The sequence below is a fragment of the Bison bison genome, unplaced genomic scaffold (genome assembly GCF_000754665.1).
Source record: "Bison bison bison isolate TAMUID 2011002044 unplaced genomic scaffold, Bison_UMD1.0 scf7180017864063, whole genome shotgun sequence".
Classification (NCBI taxonomy): Eukaryota; Metazoa; Chordata; class Mammalia; order Artiodactyla; family Bovidae; genus Bison; species Bison bison.
The window spans coordinates 3956084-3979295 of record NW_011494635.1 but is presented as its reverse complement, the minus strand read 5'-3'; the positions used below and the strand labels follow the sequence as shown (position 1 = coordinate 3979295).

At 48.3% G+C, this 23212-nt stretch overlaps 1 protein-coding gene and 1 non-coding gene across 2 annotated transcripts in view; both read right to left on the bottom strand.

The window, feature by feature from the left end:
* The window catches only part of SYNDIG1 (synapse differentiation inducing 1), a 102127-nt gene that overhangs the window by 71498 nt on the left and 7417 nt on the right, over window positions 1-23212 (bottom strand). The window lies entirely within an intron of this gene.
* Window positions 3152-3224, bottom strand: TRNAG-CCC. The gene has a single exon. It is a non-coding gene; the product is annotated as a tRNA-Gly (tRNA).

Genomic DNA, 23212 nt, shown 5'->3' with positions numbered 1-23212 from the left:
AGCAAGGGGAACATTCCGGGGCAGAGATGTTAAAGACAGACACGAAATATAGAGCCTGACACCCGAGCTGAGGCTACTGCCTCCCTGTGGAGAGGTCAGTCTCAGTAAACGAGGCTTGGGTTGTAGTGGTCCCTCCAGGAGGAGTAGGAACGGATGCCCCTCATTAAGATGGGACTCTCAAAGGATGACTTGTCCGGTGAAAGTGTTGCCTAAAATCACTGTTCATTGGCACAGGGAAGGGGACAATGGGGGTGACCCTCTGGGCCTGAGACTGGGGCATGTTTTCTGCCGGAAATTTCATGTCATGTGGAACTGAGGTCTGAGATGTTAATATGCATGTGGTCAGGAAATCTCTCAAGTTGAGAGATTCACATTAAAAAAACAACATGGTCTCAAGTCAGGGATCCCTGGGGCACCCACCAGACACACCTTCCCATCAGGAAATTCTCAGCTAGAATTTTCAGAGTTCCACAGAGAAGGATCACAGTATAAACATTTACAATTTACCAAGAAACCACCCACCATGTGTCTATGTCAGTGGACAGAGCTGCCTCCCAAGAACTTAGGAACAGTAAGAAGTGAGTTGGTAAGTCTCTTTCAAGATGTTCAAGGCATGCAAGGAGGAAGCATTAATAAATCATGAAGGGGGAAGCACACTTTCAAAAGAGATGAGGCAAATTGGAATTTCCTAAAGTAAAAATATGCACTGAGTTTAAAATAAGACAGATGAGTTAATGAGCAAATTGAATGTATCTGATGAGAGAATTAAAGCACAGGAGCATGGCGGTGCTGACACTGCCTGCAGTCAGCATACAGTGGGAAACGGGAGGCACAAGGAGAAGGCAGGAAGATAAAATGAGAATGTCCTTTAATCAACTGATAGAAACGCTGCAGGGAGAGGGTGGGGTTCCAGCATGAGGGAACACTGAGAAAGGAAGAGGCAACATCTAAGGAGATTTGAGATTTTCTCAAAACTAGTGGTGGAGAAGGAAATGGCAACCCACTCCAGTGTTCTTGCCTGGAGAATCCCATGGACAAGAGGAGCCTGGAGGGGTACAGTCCATGGGGTCACAAGGGTCGGACATGACTGAGTGACTTTCACTTTCACAGAACTAGTGAAAGAAGCATATAATGCAGGTGATTCCACACCTATACATCTTAGAGAAAAACTACACAGAAAGATGATCCTAACCAGAGGAAAATGTATAGACTGTCTCCAAGAAAAAGGCAAACCAAGAGGAGATGTCTCACCAACAGTCATAGAAATCATAAAAAAAAAAAAAATCAACAAGATGTCAGAGAAAGTGAGAAAACACACTGGACCTAGAACTCAATACCTAAACTATTCTTCACAAATGAGAACATACTCCATTTGGCCAAACACTGAGAACCACCAACAGACCCTCACTGAAAGGGCTACTGCAGCATGTCCTCCAGCCAAAGAAAACTGATCACAGAATGAAGAAATGAAATGAAGGTGTAAGAAAGGGAGAAATGTGGTCAATCGTTAATAAGCATTGACTACAGAAGATGACCGCAACCACGCGGCAGTAATGACGAATTCTGAGAGGAGTGAGAGGGAACAGAAATTATGAACAATCACGCAAGATGGGAAGAGAATTCTACGATCCTTACATCATTAAGGACTTCCCTGGTGGCTCAGACGGTAAGAGCATCTGCCTACAATGCGGGAGACCCGGGTTCGATCCCTGGGTTGGGAAGATCCCCTGGAGAAGGAAATGGCAACCCACTCCAGTACTCTTGTCTTGAAAATCCCATGGACAGAGAAGCCATGGACGGATGCTACAGTCCATGGGGTCGAAAAGAGTCAGACACGACTGAGCCACTTCACTTTCACTTACATCATTAAGGAGCAGGATGATGGCAGCACTAATTAAGGAGTACACATAACATTTTAAGAATCACATCTAGCAATGTGAATAAAAAGTATACCTTCTAAATAAGTTGAGGGCAGAAAAAAAAGAATAAACAGTTCACAAGAATCCAGAGACCCAGATTTACTTTAAAATGACAACGAGCTGAAGTTGCGTGTGTCTGTGTGTGTGCACCCACGTGCACTCGCTGAATCCCTGAGTCCCTCTGGGACTGAGTACAACATGCCTGCAGCCCAGTGGGTCATAAATTCTGAGTGACTGGTGTCTGTGCCAGGGGTTTCTGCAAAAATTACAGGGACCCAGTGACATCTTACAGTAAACTGATATTCACTCCAGAGAGAGATATACTCCTCAAGGCTGTGCTGTCCTTCATATATTTTATTTATGGTCTTTTTATGCTGTGTTACTTTCTTAAATCACAATGAATGCATTCTGTTGTAGGCCCCGGTGTCCTGGCAATTGTGTTTTTATTTCTTATTGGCCTGGTAGCAGTACTCTTTAGTTAATCTGTAGGTTCCTTATTTCTACCTCTATTTTCTTTTCCCTTCAATTCTCACAATCATTCCAGAGTGCGGGGAGGTGGGGTTGGGAGCTGGAAAAATCATGTCCTTTTAAAAAATTTTTTATTGTTTTGAAGTACTGTATCTATTTAGCTTTCAATTTCTATTCTTGCTTTAGCATATGTTTGCTCATTTGTTTTTTGTTTTTATTTAAAATTTTAATCTTTAACTTTTGGCTTTCCTCTTAGTTTTGTGCCTGTATTTTTTTTTATTTGCTTGTTTTCACATCTATTTTCAATTTTTTTTAACTCATTGCCTTTTTTTTCCTTCTTGGAGCTTTAAGTTATCTGATAGTTAAATATCACCCCTGGTTCTAACTTTCCATTTCCCCACTGTTAATATTGAGTCAACCCTTAACCTCCTTCCCATTTCCTTAGTCTGTTGTTGTTGTTTTTTAATTTCCCCAAAAGGTAGATTTATTTATTTTAAAAATATTTATCGTCGTGCACTGGGACGACCCAGAGGGATGGTATGGGGAGGGAGGAGCGAGGAGGGTTCAGGATGGGGAACACATGTATAATTTTTTTAAATTAAAAAGAATAAAAAAAAAAAAAGAAAAAAAGAGAAGGAAAAATAAATAAATAAAAATATTTATCGATTTGGCTCTGCCGAGTCTTAGCTGCAATATGTGGGATCTGGGATCTTTGATGTCCATTGAGGCACTTGAGTTCTTTAGTTGTGGCATGTGGGATCTGGTTTCCTGACCAGGGATTGAACCCAGGCCCCCTGCATTGGGAGTGCAGAGTCTTAGCCACTGGACCATCAGGGAAGTCCGGTAGTCTGTTTTATCCCTTTCTCTTCTTAGGGGGTTTTCTTTCCTTCATTTCTGGCCTTTGTTTTTAAGCCCATATGTGCCTTCAGGAGACCCAGATTCTACTCTCTAGTTATGCCTAAATGGCCCCTTCAAGCCAGGGCTCTTATGAGGGACCATGGTCAGTTGACCGTCCTGCTTGGGGCTTCCTGGGTTTGTGGGAACAGTGCTCCAGATAGACCCTGGGATCTTCTTTGCAAGGTCATACCTGATGGAAGGGGAGTTCTTCAATCCAGTCAGTCAGTAACAGCGGCAGACGCTGTCCTTGGTGCTGAAGGCCACATGGGGGGCCGAGTGAGGAAGCCCCATTCTTGTGAAACCCACGCTCTACCTGAGGGTGGGAGGCAGACTTGAGTGATGAGGCTGTGAGCTGTGGGCAGTGTGGAGTAGGGCAGGGGGCCTGGGAGAGGGGTGGGGAGGCACCCGGGGTGTTTGGGAGATGCTGTGCATCGCAGTGTGATGTTGCTTCCAGGACAACTTTGCATCTCAACTCAGGAGCAGAAATAGACGATTCTCGCATGAGTCCAGGCTATTTTTACCACTTGGACACTGTGAGTCATGCTGCTCACAGTGTCTCCCTCCTTTGCACTGTGGCTGTGAGCTCTCGGTCACTTTGGATACCATGATAGGATGTGGGGCGTTGACCTCTCTCCAGGTTCTGTCTCATTTTTTCTCCTAATCTTTTCTCTTTACCCATTAGTATCACCTATGGATTAGCTGGATGGTTGGTTAACCAGTCTTGTGAACTGCCAAGCATCCTTGTCATGCCCAGGTGATTGATAACATGCATGACCCATCTGGTAGATTCCTGGCCATCAGCAGCAGGAAAGCCAGCTCCACTCCATGGCCCACAGGGAGGAGCAACTCAGAGGAGGGATGAGGGTGTTTCACTGACCAGCTTTGCTTCAAGGCCACAGAGCTTCTGGGACCCCGGCTATGAATCTGGGGCAAAGGATGGATCCTGGACGAGACTTCAAGTGGTAGTCTTCTTTACCTCCATGGGTAACTTGGAGCACAGGGTGTCATGCTCAATGTCATGACTTCTGAATCAGCGCAGAGTGGATCTGTCAGAGTTAATATCCAGAGATGACTTTAACTAGTCAGAATTGAAAGCGGAATAAACACAGATACAGATAAAACTCTCCGAGGTGCTTTCCAGACATGTTGGAAGCTGATGCTTTGCAACACGGTTGCTGGCACTCTCTTCTTTCTTCTATGACCTTTGGTTTTTGTCACCTTGGATGGCTGAGGACAGCCTGGCAGGCCTTCATGCTTTCCTAACCTGAGGACAAATGGTCCTGCACGTAGGGATGTGGTTTTGATCTGGAAATGCAAGTTACATGTTCTTAAGGGATTCTGGCTGGGCCATCCATGGATTGATGCTTTCCCTTAAAAGTCACTGAAATGCCTGCAGAGGACAGGGAATAGTTGTTTCACAGTCATGTTGGCTCTGCAGGAGAAGGCTCCTTTGTGGGGATCTGGAGAGGTTCTGTCTCCTCCAGATCCACTCCCGTCTGTGCCCGGGAGATGATTCATCCTGAGAGGCTGTGATGCTCTGTGAATCAGAGCAACAACACCGTGCACAAGCAAGGCTGCTTCCCAAGGCTCACTGCCTTCCAGTGACACACCAGCCCTGCCCTCACTGGCCCGGGACAGAGCTTACCTCCTGAGCAGCAGAGAAGCACAATCTTGGCAGGACCACCATCTTAGTAGGGCTATAACTCCACATCCACAGTGATGCCCAAGTCTGCTGGGCAGGCTGGAAACAAGGACTGGCGTGTAAAGGGTTTATCAGGGAGGAGGTTCCAGAAATGTGGAGCAGGTAGAGGGGAGCAACGCAAGAAGGTGTGCATTGTTAAACTGTTCCTGCCGCTGATAGCTGGACCCCATCTCACCAGGGAGCCCAGGGATTGTACAAAACCTGCAGGTGGAGTTATCCCACCTGAGGGGCCTCTGCACACTGACCCTGGTCCACCACTGGTCAAGGGTCACTTCCAGCCCTTGCTCCCTGGCCCTGTGAGCCTGCAGGCTGAGGGCTTCTATTGCTGGACAGTTAGGAAGTGGCAGGTGTTTGCTCTAAGGGGCCTGGACTCCCAGAGTTGAAGGTTCAAAGGCACCTGCACACGAGACTCCTGGATGAGACTTCGAGTGGTCGTCTTCTTTACCTCCATGGGTACAGCCGAAGTGTGGTGGGTGGTAACAGGGGGATGAAGTGGGCAAGCTCCTTACAGCCTATCTGTCCTGGACATCCTGTAAATGGCCTATGTGGCCTCAGAGCCTGTCTTCATCCTCTTCTCCATGCAGATACCATGTCAGGAAGGCAGCTGGACACAGACATGGACCCGGCTGGGCTGTGCACAGACTTGTTTGGGGCCTGGAACAAATACGAAGGCTGGATGATATCTTAGCTGTCACCCAGGGCTGGTGTCAAGGGCGGTACAAAGTCAGCTGAACTGCCATTAAAGCACCAGAGACAGGGCGGCCTACATGACTGACATGCATCCTCTCACAGTTCTGGAGGCTGGAATCTGAGATCAAGGGGCCAGTGTGGTGGGTTTCCAGCGAGGGTCTCTTCCTTGTCTGCCATGGCTTCTTCCTCCCCGTGTCTTGTCCTGGGTGCCTGTACTACAGAGGGTGAGACCTGCTTCCTCCTCTTCTTTTAAGGCCACTAATCCCATCATGAGGGCCTCCCAGGTGGCATTACTGGTAAAGAACCTGCCTGCCAATGCAGGAGACATAAGAGACCTGGGTTTGATCCCTGGGTCTGGAAGATTTCCCTGGAGGAGGGTAATGGTAACCCACCCCAGTATTCTTCCCTGGAGAATCCCATGGACAGAGGAGCCTGGCAGGCTATAGTCCATGGGGTTGCAGAGTTGGACACGACTGAAGCAACTTGGCAATCCTGCACTGCAGGTGGATTCTTTACCCACTGACCCAACTGGGGAAGACCTCATCCCTCCCTGATTACCTCCCCAAGGCCCCACCCACCAATACTATCACATCTGAAGTAGAGGCTTCAAACATGAATTTTGGGAGGGATACAAACACTCAGCCTGTACCACCATTAAGTAGGAATGTTCAAGAGTTTTAGTATATTATCTATAAAACTATATCCAAAGCAAAGCATAGATATGACTATTTAAAGTATAAAATAAATAACATACTTAAATATATGAAATATGCAAATACCCTCAGTACCTAGATCAGGAGACCTAGATATATTTCTTTTCTTAAAAGCTGCGCCAGATTATTCCAGATGCTTGCTAGCTTGAGGAAATCTCATTTTTTCCCCGTGTTTTTAGTGTTTGTATGGTAGAGTTGGTAAGCCATCTGCTTCTGCTTTCAATTTTCTCCACTAATTAAAAAACGTTCCTGTGGGCCTCCCTGGGGTCCTGAACACAGGTCCCCACTGTGCGTGGCTTATTCTGCTTTGTGGGAAATGGATCTCCCCCAGCAGTGGCTTCCAAGCCGCTGTCCTGCGCTCCTCCCCGGGCAGCGCTGATGTTAGATAGACACGCTGATCTGTGTCAGCATCTTTAAGGCCGTGCTTAACCAAGCGCCTCACAGAGTCAGACGGTGAAGCCATGCGGGAAACACAGTGCCCTGCGGGGCCTGGATGTGAGTGTTGCCCTGGATTTTACGTCCTGTAAAAATTCCACGCTTCTGAGAACACGTGAGCCAGCACTGAGGTAGTAAACAGAGGAAGTTGTATTCGTGCTACTTGGAAGAGAGAAAATTCTTTAATCAGCCCATAAAAGCTGGATCAAGGGCAAAAATAAAATTAAAAAAAAAACTCAAAGGGATTTTTCAGGAGTGGGAGATAAAGAGAAACCAAATCTTAGAAATAGATAAAAACTTTATCACTCAAAAGAAAAAATGAAAGAATGTTTTAAAATATCTAAAGTACAAGTAGATGTTTTTTTTCTTTGACTCTGTTGGGGCTTTTAATTTAGCGTATGGGGGCAAGATGTCATACGTAGGAAAAAAATCATAATTTTTACTGCACACTCAGTAAAGGAAGGATACAGCTAGAATTTACTTGTTTGGTGCTGAGCACTCTCGCGTTCATTACTCTGGGTCATCACCTTGCTGACCCCACTACTAATGGACCTGACTCTCACTTTATGGAGGAGGAAGAAGATGTGAGAGAAGCTGTCTCAAGCTGCTGGTCAGGAACAGGGGTAGAGCTTACACCCAGGTCTGTTGGAAGCCTACCCTCATACCATCACACACAACACCATGCTTTGAGAATCAAGGATAAAATACATTTAACAAAAGAAGCTGAAATGTGTTCACCCAAAACTCTCGAGACACCATTAAAGCAATTACAGAACTAAGTAAAGACAGAGACACTCTGTGTTCACGGACTGCAAACTGCATGGTCGGAAGGGCCCGCAGGTCAGCCAGCAGATTCTGGGCAACCCTGTCAGCATGAAGCAGGGTTTTGGGTGGAAAGTGACAAACTTACCCGAAAATGCACACAGAAATGCAAGACATAGGGTTCCTCTCCTGCTGCTCCTGCAATGTAGGGCAGCCTGATGGCTACCGAACACAAAACAGTAACAATCCCACCTACCAGAGAGTCACTGTTAGGCTAGGGGTTCATATACTTCCCCCAGGTGATCTTGTTCAATGCCCTCAAAAGTTTGGGATTACTCAGAATCGCTCCCATTTTAAGTCTGAAGAAAGTGAAGGCCAAGTTTTAGGATTTGACCTTAGGTCTGAGTAAAACCCCACTGGTTTGTTATAAAGGAAAGTTCTTCACCGTGTTTGTTCCAACCTAACCAACACTGTCGGAGGCTAGGATTGTCAGTGAGGTGAGTCTCACACAAGCTGCCTCCCGTCCCAACCCAGGTGACACCCCAGCCTCCTTGCCATCACCCTTCATAAACCAGGTAACCAGGGGAATGGAATGACATGGGTTCAGATTATACACTGGATTAAGCTCAAGACATAAGTGGGGTGAGGGCAACAAAGGATGAATGTTTGTATCTCCCCAAAAGGCAGCAATGTAGAGGGTACCCCCAAAGGGTGGTCATGTAGCTGACCTCCAGTAAGGTGGGGCAGCAGGCAGGTGGGTGTGAAAGATGCTTCCTGCCCACGGAGGGCAGGCCTGTCACCTGAAGTAGCTTAGAGAGACCTGCTCTCCCTGGCCTCAGGTCATAGAGTTGAGCTGGCACATCCCGTCTTAGTGGAACTCGGATACATGTGTTCTTTGCCAGGCCAGATCCTTGCCTTACCTTATTCAGGGTAAGTGTAATAAGTACAGTGTCAATGACCACAATCATAGTAGGTACAAGAGTGACTGTCCCGATAAATAGAAATTCTTTCTAACTGACCGATGCTATGTAACAAATGAGAACTGGCATTTCTGGGACCTTGAATTGAGCAGTATAAATCATTCCTAGCAGGGGCACCTACAGAGACACTCTGAGTGCTGGGAGGGACCTCACACCCACCTGTGCGATAGAGGGCATCTGGGGGTCCACCTTGGAGGAGGAGGAGGGCTGCCAAGTGCCTCCCACCCTAGGGGTTCCTGAGAGCCAGAACCATGTGGTGCCCTCTCAGGGTCCCCTCCCCAGCATGCAGGGGCTCCGCTGGGCAATCACTCTGGGCTTCTGCACAGCAGAGGGAACAGTGACCACACTGGAGCCCCGGGTCCTCCCTGTGGCCGGTCCTGGCAGCCCCTTCCCTGCCCGCTCCCTCATCCCACCTGCAGGAACACTCACAAGTGGGCGATGTCACACCTGCCACCAATTACCCCTTATGTCACTGTTCTGTGGTTTCAGGGTTCACCCAGCTTCCTGGCTTCTCAAGGGGTTCCCTCCCCTCTCTGAATTCTCCCTCCAGAGCATCAAGCCTCCATCACCGCCCCCAGCACTGAACTCCAACCCAGGGACCGGACATCTCTTACTGTCTGATCACCTCACACCCCAACCCCACAGTGTGATCTCTGATGCAGCATCACAAACCACACTCACACGCACAATTCCCTCACCTTCTTGGAGAAGCCTCTGTTCCTCTCCAGCCTCCCTGGCCCCAATACTCAGTAAATGAAGGGGGTGATTGAGCCCCCAGCCTGGGCCCCTGTGGCCTGAGATCTCGAAGGGCGGAGCCTGAGGACTCTGTGGCTCCTGATTTCTGTTTCCTGGGCTGATCCTGGGTCTCCAGGATTCAGACTCTACAAGCCAGGAGAACTCTAGCTCCTTCCTTCATCTTTCCTTTCTTCCCTCTCCTCCGGGGAAGGCTCAGCCAGTCCTTGGGCTCAGTACCCTCCTCTGAGCCTGGTGGTGCTGGTGGTGTCCACACTGGCAGGCAACATGTCCCTTCTGAGCTGGCAGCCAGCTGGGTACCCCCTGGTAATTCAGGGGATCAGCCCGCCTTCCCTGTATTCCTCCCCCACCTCCGCACAGCACAGAACACCCTCTGAATTTCAGGCCCTGGACATGGGGCAGTGAGCAAACAGGACAGGAGCCCAGCCTCGAGGGCATCCAAGTCTCATAGACATCCAAGTCTCGTGGTCCCAGACCTGAGCCATCCTTCACTTGCCTCTTCCTGTGTGACACCGGCAGCCCAATCCCAACCAGGCATCCTTGGCCCTGCCCCACCCACCTGCTTCCCCTTCATGGTCAGAGTTGGACCACTCAGGAACCAGAGCCTCTTTCTCCTGCTCCAACCGCCCATGAGGGTCTTGATGGACTCAGAACACAACCTGGGTCTGGCCCCTCCGCCTGGAGATGCCATGTGATCCCACCTCTTCATCAGTGAGGCTAGCTCTGTGAGGTCTGCTCGGTCTCATCTGCTGTGCCAACACCCTCGACACATCTCTGGTTTTGGCCAGATCCTTCTTGTCCTTAGGCTCTTAGCTCCAAAGTCATTTTCTTACAGATACCATCCATGGCCACTATATAGATACCATTCCAATGGCCTGTCTGTGGTGCTGGAGAAGACTCTTTCAAGTCCCTTGGACTGCAAGGAAATCAAACTAGTCTATCCTAAGGGCAATCAACCTTGAATACTAATTGGAAGGACTGATCCTGAAGCTGAAGCTCCAATACTTTGGCCACATGATGTGAAGAGCTGACTCACTGGAAAAGACCCTGATGCTGGCAAAGATTGAGGACAGGAGGAGAAGGGGGCAACAGAGGACGAGACGGTTGGATGGCATCACTGACGTGAGAATGAGCAAACTCTGGTTGATAGTGAAGGACAGGGAAGCCTGGCGTGCTGCAGTCCATGGGGTCACAAAGGGTCAGACGCAACTTTGCAACTGAACAACAGTGGCCTGTCTACCTGTCATGTGAACCTGCAGACTTCTTCCACAGTCTACACTGCTTATCCAGCCCCACGCCGCCTAGTGGCTGACGCCAGCCTCACTCTCTGGTCGCTCACATCATAGCCTGGCCCATAAAAACGCTCAGTGGTCCACAGGATAGAGAAGTGGTCTTTCTGGAAGCTTCCAGCCCACACTGTCCCACGTGCCTGCTTCATGTCCATGATCATTCACACCTGAGAATTTGCTTGAATCTGCTTGTTCATGATTCACCACCAGACCAGCCACTGCTGGGCCTGAAAGAGGGCACTGGTCACACTCAGCCTGCTCTGACCTGGTCTGGTTGTGAGTGGGCAACGTGCCTCTGCTGCCAGGCTCTGGCTTCACCCTGTCCACGATATTAGACTCAGCAGTGACTAGGAAATAGTGCCAGCTCTGGGTCCCTGGTCAGCAGAGCGGCCTGAGGAAATCAGACCAACCACAGCTCCACATGGAGACTCTAGGGAAAGGCCATCTGAACACCTCCAGAACTTATATTAATACAGGAGATGTGGCTCAGCTGGTAAAGAATCAGCCTGCCATGTGGGAGACCTGGGTTCGATCTCTGCATGGGAAGATCCCCTGGAGAAAGATCCCCTGGGGAAGGGACAGCTACCCACTCCAGAATTCTGGCCTGGAGAATTCCATGGACTTTACAGTCCATGGCATTGCAAAGCGTCAGACACAACTGAGCGACTTTCATTTCACTTCAAGGATAGTTTGGATTTGGAGGAAAATATAGCAAAAATAAATACACTAAAATTAGGAACCAAACTTCAAGAAGTGTGTACACATGTGGGCTTCCTGCCCCAAGGGGAACTCGACCTAGGAAGTGAGTTCATTTAACCTTGAACAAGGTTTATAGATAATTATGAATGTACAGACTTTCTGAGCAAGGAAGACTGTGTGGTCAGGTTTGCTGGTGTAATTAATTCTTCCAACAAAACTGATTTCACAGCAACTGGAAAGGGAACGATATTTACAAAATAGTCAGGGTTTCCCTAACTTTCCTGAGGACTATGCTCCCATAGCCTCATGTTACACAGGACTCCACCTGCCCTCTCCTGGCGTGTGTGCGTGCTAAGTTGCTTCAGTCCTGTCCGACTTTTTTGTGACCCTATGGATTGTAGCCTACCAGACTCCTCTGCCCATGGGATTTTCCAGGCAAGAATGCTGGAGTGGGTTGCCGTGCACTTCTCCAGGGGATCTTCCTGACCCAGGGATCGAACCCAGGTCTGTCTCCTGTATTGACAGGTGGATTCTTTACCACTAGTGCCACCTGAGAAGCCCTCTCCTGGCACTTGCTCTCAACAGCCACCCTCACCTGCATGGCAGTCAGGCTCTGAGGAAGTCCAGGGCCATCTGTACTGGGCACCCCCTACCAGGCCTGGGAGGTGGTCAGGATCCCCTGGGATTTGCCTTTTCCCTGGCTCAGCCCCACACAGATGGTTCAAGTTTACAGAGCATCTGGAGTGGCTGCTGATTGGGCATCTGTCCTGCCTTCCTCTGTGCCCACCTCGGCCCCGGCTGTCCAGGTTTCCAGAATGGCCTGGCCCCCTGTGCAAAGCCCAGCCTTGGTCAAGGCCCCATATGAGGCAGTGCACGCCCCCTTGAGCTGGCCCTGACGTCAGCTGACATCACTGAGTGCTGCCTCATCTCAGCTCACGTAACAACCCCAGGCACGGCAACTGGGGCCTCCTCTTCATTCATAGGAAGACCGAGGTACAGAGAAGTTGAATACCTTTGCAAAGGGCACGGGATAAGCCAGGGCTTAGCCCCGGGCAAGTGGACCGCAGAGCCCCCAGCACAGTCTCTGTGCACCCCCGCCTCCCCACCACCGCCCCTCCAGCCCAGCCTCTCTCCAGTTTCCAAACACCCCAAGCAAGCCCCATCCCAAGAGCTCACAGGCAAAGCATGACTGCTATTTTGGGTGCAATAACTCTCTCTATAAAAATCAAGAAGCTGCAAAGACAAGCCTTACATAAACTCCTCTGGGAACTGTACTCTTCCCCCAACCCCAACCTCAATCCCATGTGGACACAGACCAGCCACAAGGAGGTCCAAGCACAACAGAAGAGACCCCCTTGCAGACTCTGCCTGCAGCTGCTCATCATGAGGGGAGAACGGAGAGAATCCGTTTACCTAAAAACCTGGGCCTCAGATCCACCCACATCCTTGCCTGACATGTGCGCTCAGGCTCCCACTGCCCCCTCCCTCCTACCATCCCTCTGCTGTTGTTTGCAGGCACTCACCCCTGGGGGCCACGTTCAGATCTGCCAGCCGGACGAGCCAGGAGCTCTGGTGCCCTGGAGAGAGGGCTGCCTGATGAGGAATCGAGTAGCCCCGTGAGGCGTCTCTGTGTCCCCCAGGACTGTCCTCTGGCTCGCCCCCTCAAAACAGCTCTGTCCAGCAGTGATGTTCACATGGTGGAGTTTACTGCTCAGGGTGTGAGTGTGTGTTTCTGTGAGTGAATGTACCCATGTTTATGTTGGTATGTTATGTGTGTGTCTACACGTGTGTGAATATGTCAGTGTGTGCATATGCAAGTGTGTGTGTGTGTGTGTAAAGGAACAGGGAAGGAACGTGACCTTTGTCTGCCAAACATATTGTCTTCTACGAGGAGCTGGACGTCCAGTTCTAGGTAGGGCGCCGGCAGGAATCTCAGCCTCCACAGGCAGCTCAGACTTGCCAAGACCATGGACAGGGCTGAGTCACCACCAGAGAAATGATGACAACCCAGGAGGCTTTTTACATGTCACCCCCTTTTGTCCCAGAGCCAGCAGAGCCCGGGCTCAGTCCTGGCTGACCCAGACCCATGCTTCTAGCTGAGGATCCTGGGAGAGAGAGTGTCTCCGTATTCAACTGTTGTTCTGCAGACACTCACACTTAGTCCCACTCAGCTTGTCGGTAAGGCATGTGGGCCCAGGATGCAGAGTCCTCAGCGAAGGCCGACCCAGGGGGATGCCACTCTCTAGGCAGAGCCAGTGTGCCAATGGGGTGGGCTCCCTGCACCCACATCCTTGGGTCACACCACATTAGACACTGGTCCCCCCTTAGCTGGTCCTGGAGCCCAGGGGACAGTCTGGAACCTAGATGATTATCACCACCTCGCTCCAGTACTCATCCATCTGGTCTACCTGTTCTCAAGCCACCCCGGGGCAGTGAAGCCACAATTAGGTCACTGACAGGGAGGTCAGTCCACACGGCACTGTTTTGAGCACTTTGTGGGGGTGAAGAAGGAGTGATGTCTGCCTGGGATGCTAGGTCCAGTTCCCCGAGGAGGCAGCAGCTCACGTGGGGCAGGTCCTCTGCAGGGGCTCAGGGGTGCCAGCCGTGTCACTTCCCACCTTTCCTCTCTGCAGGGTAGCGAGTGGCATGCTGAACTCCCATCTGACGTTTGCTCAAGGGCTGCAGTATTGGGAGCTTCCTGGCAGTCCAGTGTTAGGACTCAGCCTTTTCACTGCCATGGCCTGGGTTCAATCCCAGGATCCTGCAAGTTGTGCAACATGGCCAAAATTTAAAAAACAAAGAACAGGGCTGCAGTATTGAATGCAGTTCAAACACATATTTTTATGCAGATATATTTCCAGCCCAGGTTTTTCTAGCCACGGGCATCAGTCATTATTCACTGTGTAACAAACACCCCAAAAGTTAGCAGGTTAAAATGGCAGCTGTTTTATTTGCCTCTGGGTCCTCTGGGTGACCAGGTGGGCTGAGCCAGGCTCCTTGGTTCTTGGCTGGTCTCTCCTGGGATCACTCAGGAGGCTGTGATCGCTGGGGCTCCACTGGGACCGGGAAGCTGTAACCCATGTCTGCAAACAAACTACTGTACCTCCCACGGGTCAAGATATTACGGAAGGAAGGAGACATGCATGATTCACACATGTGCACATATGCACACGTGAACACATACCCACTGTGGGTGTCTACACACTTGCATTACTGTGTTTATTTAGCCCCCCTGCGGCCAAGGAGTGCCCTGGAGCCTTTGTGAGATAGTCTATCACGTTCTTAGCACCAACAGCACTGGTCTCTGGTTTGGAAGTGGAGAGAGCAGAGCACAGATGTTAGAGACTGTAGGATGGGGGGACAGCCCCCCTGGGCTTGGGCCATAGCCATGCGACCTGCAACACTCACCCCAGTCAACCCAGAGGCACAACAATTGCCAACTCTAGCGTTTGTTTTTAAAAAAATATTACACAAGATACATTTTAAATATATATTACTTCTTGACCCTAAATCCAGGCTCTGCAAGTTTGTTGTTGTTGTTTAGTTGTTCAGTTTTGTCTGACTCTTTTGCGACCCCAGGGACTGCAGCCCACCAGGCTCCTCTGTCCATGGGGTTTTCCAGGCAAGAATCCTGGAGTGGGTTGTCATTTCCTTCTCCGACCCAAGGATCAAACCCATTTCTCCTACCTTGGCAGGTGGATTCTTTACCATGGAGCCACCAGGAAAGCCCCATGTAAGTTTACATACAGTGAATAAGCCCACACATAAGGGTCAACAGCATGCTGGCCTCACCCACTACACAGCTGGGACCCTTCCTCAGCTCACACCAGGCACAAGGGATACGGTCCGCCTCTTCTATGCCCCCACCCTCTCCCACCCTCTCAGCCCTTCATCACCTGCTTGCAAAGGGGGACCTGGGACCAGCAGCAGCAGCATCAGAGGGCACTTGTTAGAAACACAGATTTCAGGCTCTGACCCAGACTTGCTGAGCCCAGCTCGGCCCGTCTACAAATCCCTGAGGGTTTCGTGTGCATTAGAGTTTGGCGAGTGTGGCTTTAACAGGTGTTTCAGTAAGAAAAGCCGACTCAGCTGCTCCTTTAAACATTATTGAACTCAATTTGTATTCTGTACATTATTTGTGTATAAACCAGTTTTCAGCATCCCCTGGTGAATCCACTGTGCCACCAACTCTGAGAGCCACTTGGACCTGGGCCACTCAGAGGGAGGCAACAGCATCAGCTCGGTGCCTGGGGGGACGCAGGGTCCCCTGCTCCGATCTGCTGCCCCAGACCCTGCGTTTACCAGCCCCCAGGAGATAAATGTGGTCACTTGGGCTGAGCCAGCTCTGCTCAGCCCTGGTCCTGTCTGCTGGGCTCAAGCCCAAGGTTTGTCACCTCCCTTGTCTCCACCTGCCTGCCATCACTCCCTTGCACACTACACGCGAGTTGTCACCAGCAAACCACCGTGGTCCCTTGTGTTCACACGTACAGTAAGTCTCCTATGCATGAACCTTCAAAACGCTCCCTTTCAAAGAAGCAAGTGTGCATTCACATGTCCAGTCACAGAAGTTACTTCATGCTGTCTGGTGTACATTGTGGCGTGCATGCATCCCCTACAGGTGGTCGGGCTTGTGTGCGCTTTACTGTATGTTGCAGAGTACAGTAATACGATATCGTTATTTCAAGTCCAGGACGTCTGAAAGCAAGCATGAAAGCATGATGTAGCTGGTACTGCTGTACTTTTCAAGGTACCGTATTGTAAGATTTAACATGATTTAATGTCTTTTTTATGTATTATTTGTGTGAAAAGCACCATAAACTATTACAGCACAGGACTGTACAGCTGATTATGTCAGTTGGGTACCTAAGCTATGTTTGTTGAACTTATGAAGAAATTGGACTTACAACCGCACTCTTGGAATGGAGTTTGTTCATGTGTAGGGGACTTACTGTACACACGGTGTGGTCTTCCCGTCCCACTGCATCCCAGAATATCCCTCGGCACTCTTCTTGTTCACAGGGGGATGACAGTCACTGGCTGAATGGAGAACCCACCACAGGACATCACCTTCGCCCACCTTCACCTGGAGGCTGGAAAAGTTAAATCCTCCTCCTCACCCCAGGCTTTCTTATAACCGAGAGTGGTCACACACACAGCTTCAGGCCCAAGACAGCTGTGGGCAAATGTCTTCTGGAGGGGCTGTGTCCACCTTTCCCACCTCTTACCCTGATATCAGATGTGATGTCTGGAGCTGAAGCAGCCACCTGGGAACCAAGAAGTGGGAAAGACATAGCCCTGACTCCACTGAGTTGCCAAGTCACAACCTCCCACGTGGCTTATATCACATCAGAAAAATAACCCCTATAGTTCAGCTCCCATGACCCTGGTTCCCTGTTATTGTTGCTGCTTCATTTCTAACCTATGGACTCACACAATTCTTCAAACAGGTCTTTTTATTTTGCACACAAATAAGGAAAAGGAGAAAACAAGACATGTAAAGGCAAAAGGTTGGATCCAAATCAGCATTGCCACTGATTTCTGCGTAAATTTGGAGAAGTTGTTAGACCTGTGAGGACATGAAACTTCTGTTTTTCTCACCTGTCCCTTTTATCTCTGGAGAATGATGGAATTGAACAAAATCCCCAAGACCAAGAATTCAATCACATAATAACGAATGCACCCACATAATGTGCAAAATCGCTGTTATTAATCTTTGCCCCAGTTTCTGACTATGGGCCTAAGATAGCATCACATTCTAGAAGATACTTTTGAGAAACAATGTGACTTGTGACTCACACATAATTGATGAGATGTGGCAGGAGTTACTCCTGAGGCTATATCAGAAGAGTCCACATCAATTAGTTGCTAGTAATTAGAACCTTAGAGCTCCAATTAATATGAGTCTTTTTTAATTGTGGTAAAAATACACAACATAAAATTTACCATCTGGACTATTTTCAAGTGTACAGTTCAGTAGTGCTAAGGGTATTCTCACTGTTGTCAAACAGATCTCTAGAACTACTTAAAATTTTTTTTTTTTTTTTTAGGATCGAACGTCCTCAGTTCCAAACCTCCCCAGTTGCCTACCTAAGTTCTCTCTCCACTTCATCCTTTATTTGCATTTTCACAGTAATTCCAAGAAGGCAGTGGGGAAGCATCTTCATTTTACAGCTGTGAAAGCAGGGGTAGAGTCAGGTGGCCTCACCCACACCCCCTGGGCTTCCGGGTCATCTGGTACCCACCTCCACTCGTGCCCAGAGACGGGTTCTCCTGAGTACAAGAAGCAGCCAAGCAACCCTTGCCACGGTTGTGCCTTTGTTTTACTGAAGCATAATTGACATATAACATTATGTCACTTTCAGGTGAGTGGCATATGATCATTTGTATGTATTGTGAAATGATCACAATAGGTCTAACTGACATACGTCACAGGCATAATTACAATGTTTTTCTTGTGATGAGAACTTTTAAGATCTACCCTCTGAGCAAGTTTCAAATATGCAATGCAGTAGTGTTAACTACGGTCACCATGCTGCACAGCATATCCCATGACATTCATCTTATAACTGGAATTTGTAACTTTTGACCCTCTTCACCCATTTTCTCCACTCCTCCACCACTGCCTGCCTATGAGTTTGGAGTTTGTTCATTTTGGTTTTTCTTTTTTTTTTTCAGATTCCACATACAAGTGAGATCCTATGGTATTTATCTTTCTCTGTCTTATTTCACTTAGCACAGTGCCCTCAAGTTCCACCCAAGTTGCTGCAAGGGGCAGGATTTCCTTCTTTTTATAGCTAAATAATATTTCATTGTATATATGTGTGCACATATTTATAGCTATATATGTGTCTATAGCTATGTCTATATCACATCTTCTTTATCCATCTATCAATTGCTTCCATATCTTGGCTATGGTAGATAATGCTGTAGTGAATACAAGGTGCATATATCTTTTTGAGCCACTGTGTTCATTTTCTTTGGATAAACCCAGAAGTGAAATTGCTGGATTGTATGGTAGTTCTATTTTTATGTTTTTAGGAATCTCCATTCTGTTTTCCATAGCAACTGTACCAATTTACATTTCCACCATCAGTGCACCAGTTCCCTTTTCTTCAACAACTGATTTGTTGTCCTTTTGATAAAAGCCTTTCTGATAGGTGTGAGGTGATGCCTCATCAGTCAGTTCAGTCCTCAGTCACGTCCAACTCTTTGTGACCCCATGGACTGCAGCACGCCAGGCCTCTCTGTCTATCACCAACTCCCGGAGCTTACTCAAACTCATGTCCATTGAGTCGGTGATGCCATCCAACCATCTCATCCTCTGTCGTCCCCTTCTTCTCCCACCTTCAAACTTTCCCAGCATCAGGGTCTTCTCAAATGAGTCAGTTCTTCCCATCAGGTGGCCAAAGTATCGGAGTTTCAGCTTCAGCATCAGTTCCTCCAATGAATATTCAGGACTGATTTCCTCTAGGATGGGCTGGTTGGATCGCCTCACAGTCCAAGGGACTCTCAAGAGTCTCCTCCAACACCACAGTTCAAAAGCATGAATTCTTCGGCACTCAGCTTTCTTTATAGTCCAACTCTCACATCCATACATGACTACTAGAAAAACCATAGCTTTGACTATATGGACCTTTGTTGGCAAAGTAATGTCTCTTCTTTTTAATATGGTGTCTAGGTTGGTCATAGCTTTTCTTCCAAGCAGCAAACGTCTTTTAATTTCATGGCTGCAGTCACCACCTGCTGTGATTTTGGAGCCCCTAAAAATGAACTCTGCCACTGTTTTCGCTGTTTCCCCATCTATTTGCCGTGAAGCAATGGGACCGGATGACATGATCTTAGTTTTCTGAATGTTGAGCTTTAAGCCAACTTTGTCACTCTCCTCTTTCACTTTCATCAAGAGGCTTTTTAGTTCCTCTTCACTTTCTGCCATAAGATTGATGTCATCTGCATATCCGAGGTTATTGATATTTCTTCTGGAAATCTTGGTTCCAGCTTGTGCTTCATCCAGCCCAGCATTTCTCATGATGTACTCTGCATATAAGTTAAATAAGCAGGGTGGCAATATACAGCCTTGACATACTCCTTTTCCTATTTGGAACCAGTCTGTTGTTCCATGTCTGGTTCTAACTGTTGCTTCCTGACCTGCATACAGATTTCTTAAGAGCCAGGTCAGGTAGTCTGGTATTCCCATCTCTTTTAGAATTTTCCACAGTTTGTTGTATTCCACACAAAGGCTTTTGCATAGTCAATGAAGCAAAGAAGTTTTTCTGGAACTCTCTTGCTTTTTCGATGATCCAGCAGATATTGGCAATTTGATCTCTGGTTCCTCTGCCTTTTCTAAATCCAGCTTGAACATCTGGAAGGTAATGGTTCACATACTCTTGAAGCCTGGCTTGGAGAATTTTGAGCATTACTTTATTAGCATGTGAGATGAGTACAGTTGTGCGGTAGTTTGAGCCTTCTTTGGGATTGGAATGAAAACTGACCTTTTCCAGTCCTATGGCCACTGCTGAATTTTCCAAATTCGCTGGCATATTGAGTGCAGCACTTTCACAGCATCATCTTTTAGGATTTGATATAGCTCAACTGGAATTCCACCATCTCCACTAGCTTTGTTCATAGTAATGCTTCTTGAGGCCCACTTGACTTTGCATTCCAGGATGTCTGGCTCTAGGTAAGTGATCACACCATTGTGATGATCTGGGTCTTGAAGATCTTCTTTGTATAGTTCTTCTGTGTATTCTTGCCACTTCTTCTTAATATCTTCCGCTTCTCTAAGGTCCATACCATTTCTGTCCTTTATTTAGCCCATCTTTGCATGACATGTTCCCTTGGTATCTCAAATTTTCTTGAAGAGATGTCTAGTCTTTCCCATTCTATTGTTTTCCTCTATTTCTTTGCACTGATCACTAAGGAAGGCTTTCTTATCTCTCCTTGCTGTTCTCTGGAACTCTACATTCAAATGGGTATATCCTCCCTTTTTTCCTTTGCTTTTCACTTCTCTTCTTTTCACAGCTATTTGTAAGCCCTTTTCAGACAGACGTATTGGTTTTTCGCATTTCTGTTTCTTGGTGATGGTCTTGATCACCGCCTCCTGTACAATGTCATGAACCTCCATCTATAGTTCTTCAGGCACTCTGTCTGTCAGATCTAATCCCTTGAATCTATTTGTCACTTCCACTGTATACTCATAAGGGATTTGATTTAGGTCATAACTGAATCGTCTAGTGGTTTCCCCAACTTTCATCAATTTAAGTCTGAATTTGGCAATAAGGAGTTCATGATCTGAGCCATAGTCAGCTCCCAGTCTTGTTTTTGCTGACTGTATAGAGCTTCTCCATCTTTGGCTGCAAAGAATATAATCAATCTGACTTCAGTATTGACCATCTGGTGATGTTCATGTGTAGAGTCTTCTCTTGTGTTGTTGGAAGAGGGTGTTTCCCATGACCAGTGCATTCTCTTGGTAAAACTCTATTAGCTTTTGCATTTCTCTGATGACTGGTGAGTAGAGCACCTTTTCAGGTACTTGCTGGCCATTTGCAGGTCTTCTCTGGAAAAATCTTTACTCAGATGCTCTGCCCATTTTTAATAAGGTCATTAGTATTATTATTTGCTATTGAATTGTAGAGTATTTATCCATTTTGGATATGGACCAATTATCGATATATAATTTGCAAATATTTTCCCCAATCAGTAGGTCAGTTGTCAATGAATGATTTGCTTTGCTGTGCGGAGGTTTTTAACTTTGGTGGAGTTCTACTTGCTTATTTTTGCTTTTGTTGCCTTTGCTTTTGGTGTCAAATCCAAAAAACCATCACTAAGAGCGATGTCATGGAGCTTAGCACGTACATTTTCTTCTAGGAGTTTTATGGTTTCAGGTCTTACATTCAAATCTTCAACCCATACTGAGTTACTTTTTGTGTGTCGTGTAAATAGTGGTCCAGTTTCATTTTTTGCATGTGACTATTTAGTTTTCCCAACACCATTCATTGAAAAGACTGTCTTTTCCCCATTGCATTTTCTTGTCTCCTCTGTCATACACTGATTAACCATATACACATGTATTTATTTCTGGGCTCTCTCTTCTGTCCCATCAATCTATATGTCTGTTTTTATGTCAATAAATACTGTTTTGATTACTATAGCTTTGTAGTATAGTTTGAAATTAAGATGTGTGATGTTTCCAGGACAGTTCTGCTGCTCAAAGTATGAGGAGGGTACAAACAGTGGGCTCCTGCCAGTCTCACCTGTCCTGGCCCAGAGGACCTGGTCAGGGAATCTAAGGAGGTCAAGGTGGGGAAGGAGGATTCAGAGGAAAGAGAGGTGTAGATCAGGACTGTGCTCCCAAGATGTCCTCTAAGGCTGAGCTGAACTCCAGCAGAGTCGATGGCCCTCTGATCTGTGCCCCTGAGAAACAACTAAGCTCAGCTTGGTTTTATTCTCCAAGAAAGGGACAATTGGTCTTAAGGCGAAAGGGAAGCAACAAGCAGAGTCCCATCTCACTGAAATGCATTGTTTAAACATCTGAAGCTCTGAATACAAATTCTAGGAAGACCAGCCTTTTTGGGCAGCATCTAAGAACATTTCTAACTTCTGGGAAAAGCCTTGTGCCAGAGCAGAAAGCAGGTCTTGCTGGGTCACCTCCCACACTGTTTTATGTCTCCAGACATTCTCTGTGTCATCTGGAGCCTGCAGCAATAGAGGAAGCAGCTTCCCCTCTGACTGTCGTGTGTTGTACAGGACACACCTGTTCTCCGGGACGTCTGTGGGCACGCACCCCTTGGACGGTCCACAGCTGGCCTTCCCCTCACCCCTGGTCACTATCTGCTCACCTGCATGGACACTCTTCTCCCAGGAAACCACCACCCAGCACAGAGGGACAGACGACCCAGTGATGTTTGCCCCACTTGGCTTTTATCACAAAATGGAACTGTCTGTGTCTGTCAGTCCAAGATGACACAGGACAGGCAACGGTCCTGAGCTTTACACTAAGCGCAGCACCAAGAAACCTGAGTGTGGGGGTGGGCAAACGTGACCTTGAGACAAACAGCAAAGGAACAGATCCCTGAAGGGTCCATGCACTGGGCCCATCCTCTGGCAACTGGAGGACCAGAGAGCCAGCGGGGAACCCCCTGGGGTTCACCCCACCAAGTGTGAGAAGGGGGATCTGTATAAATCCGTGTGATACACACACTTTCCATGGTCACCCTCTCTTCCTGGCCTGGGAGGGAGATGCAACACGGGGCAAACGGGAGAAGCTTCTGTGGGTTTCCCTGAAGAAGCCCCGAAGAAGGTGCTGTGCTGTGAAAGCTTCCGTCTGGCCCTTCAGACGTGTGCTGATGCTTCTTCTCCAAGTGCGTGAACTCAATTTACTTCCCTAGGAAACTGGGCCATGGGGCCCCCTTAGTGCAACCAGTCCACCATAGCTCAGGTGGGCACAGCAGCTCCACCAGAGAAAAGACAGAGAGAAGGGCTGCCAACTGGGGAGCGGAAGCCAAGGCCTGAGTTCCTGCGGTGGTTCCAGACCCCGCCCCCAGGGAGCCTCTGTCAGGGGAAGTGGAGGAGGGGCCCTTTCAGGGGCTCTTGGCCTCCTTGGACCCCGCCTCCCTCCTCTCTCCACCCCCACCCCCAGCCCTCATTTCCACTGAAGGGCTGCCAGTTCCCCTGCGTCTTGAATCCACTGCAGCCAGGAGGGCAGGGCTGTGGGACTCACTGTCCTGGCCTGTGGGTGGATCAGGGTTCAGTCCAGAAGGCCCCGGGCACCTTGATCACTGCTCTCCTCTCAAGCTCAGCCCCACCTGGAGTAGCCTTATGTCAGGCCCACACTGCCCTCAGCCCCCACACGTGTCCACAGGCTCCCGGGCCCTCAGCCTGAAGATGGAGAGACATCCACAGGTCTGGG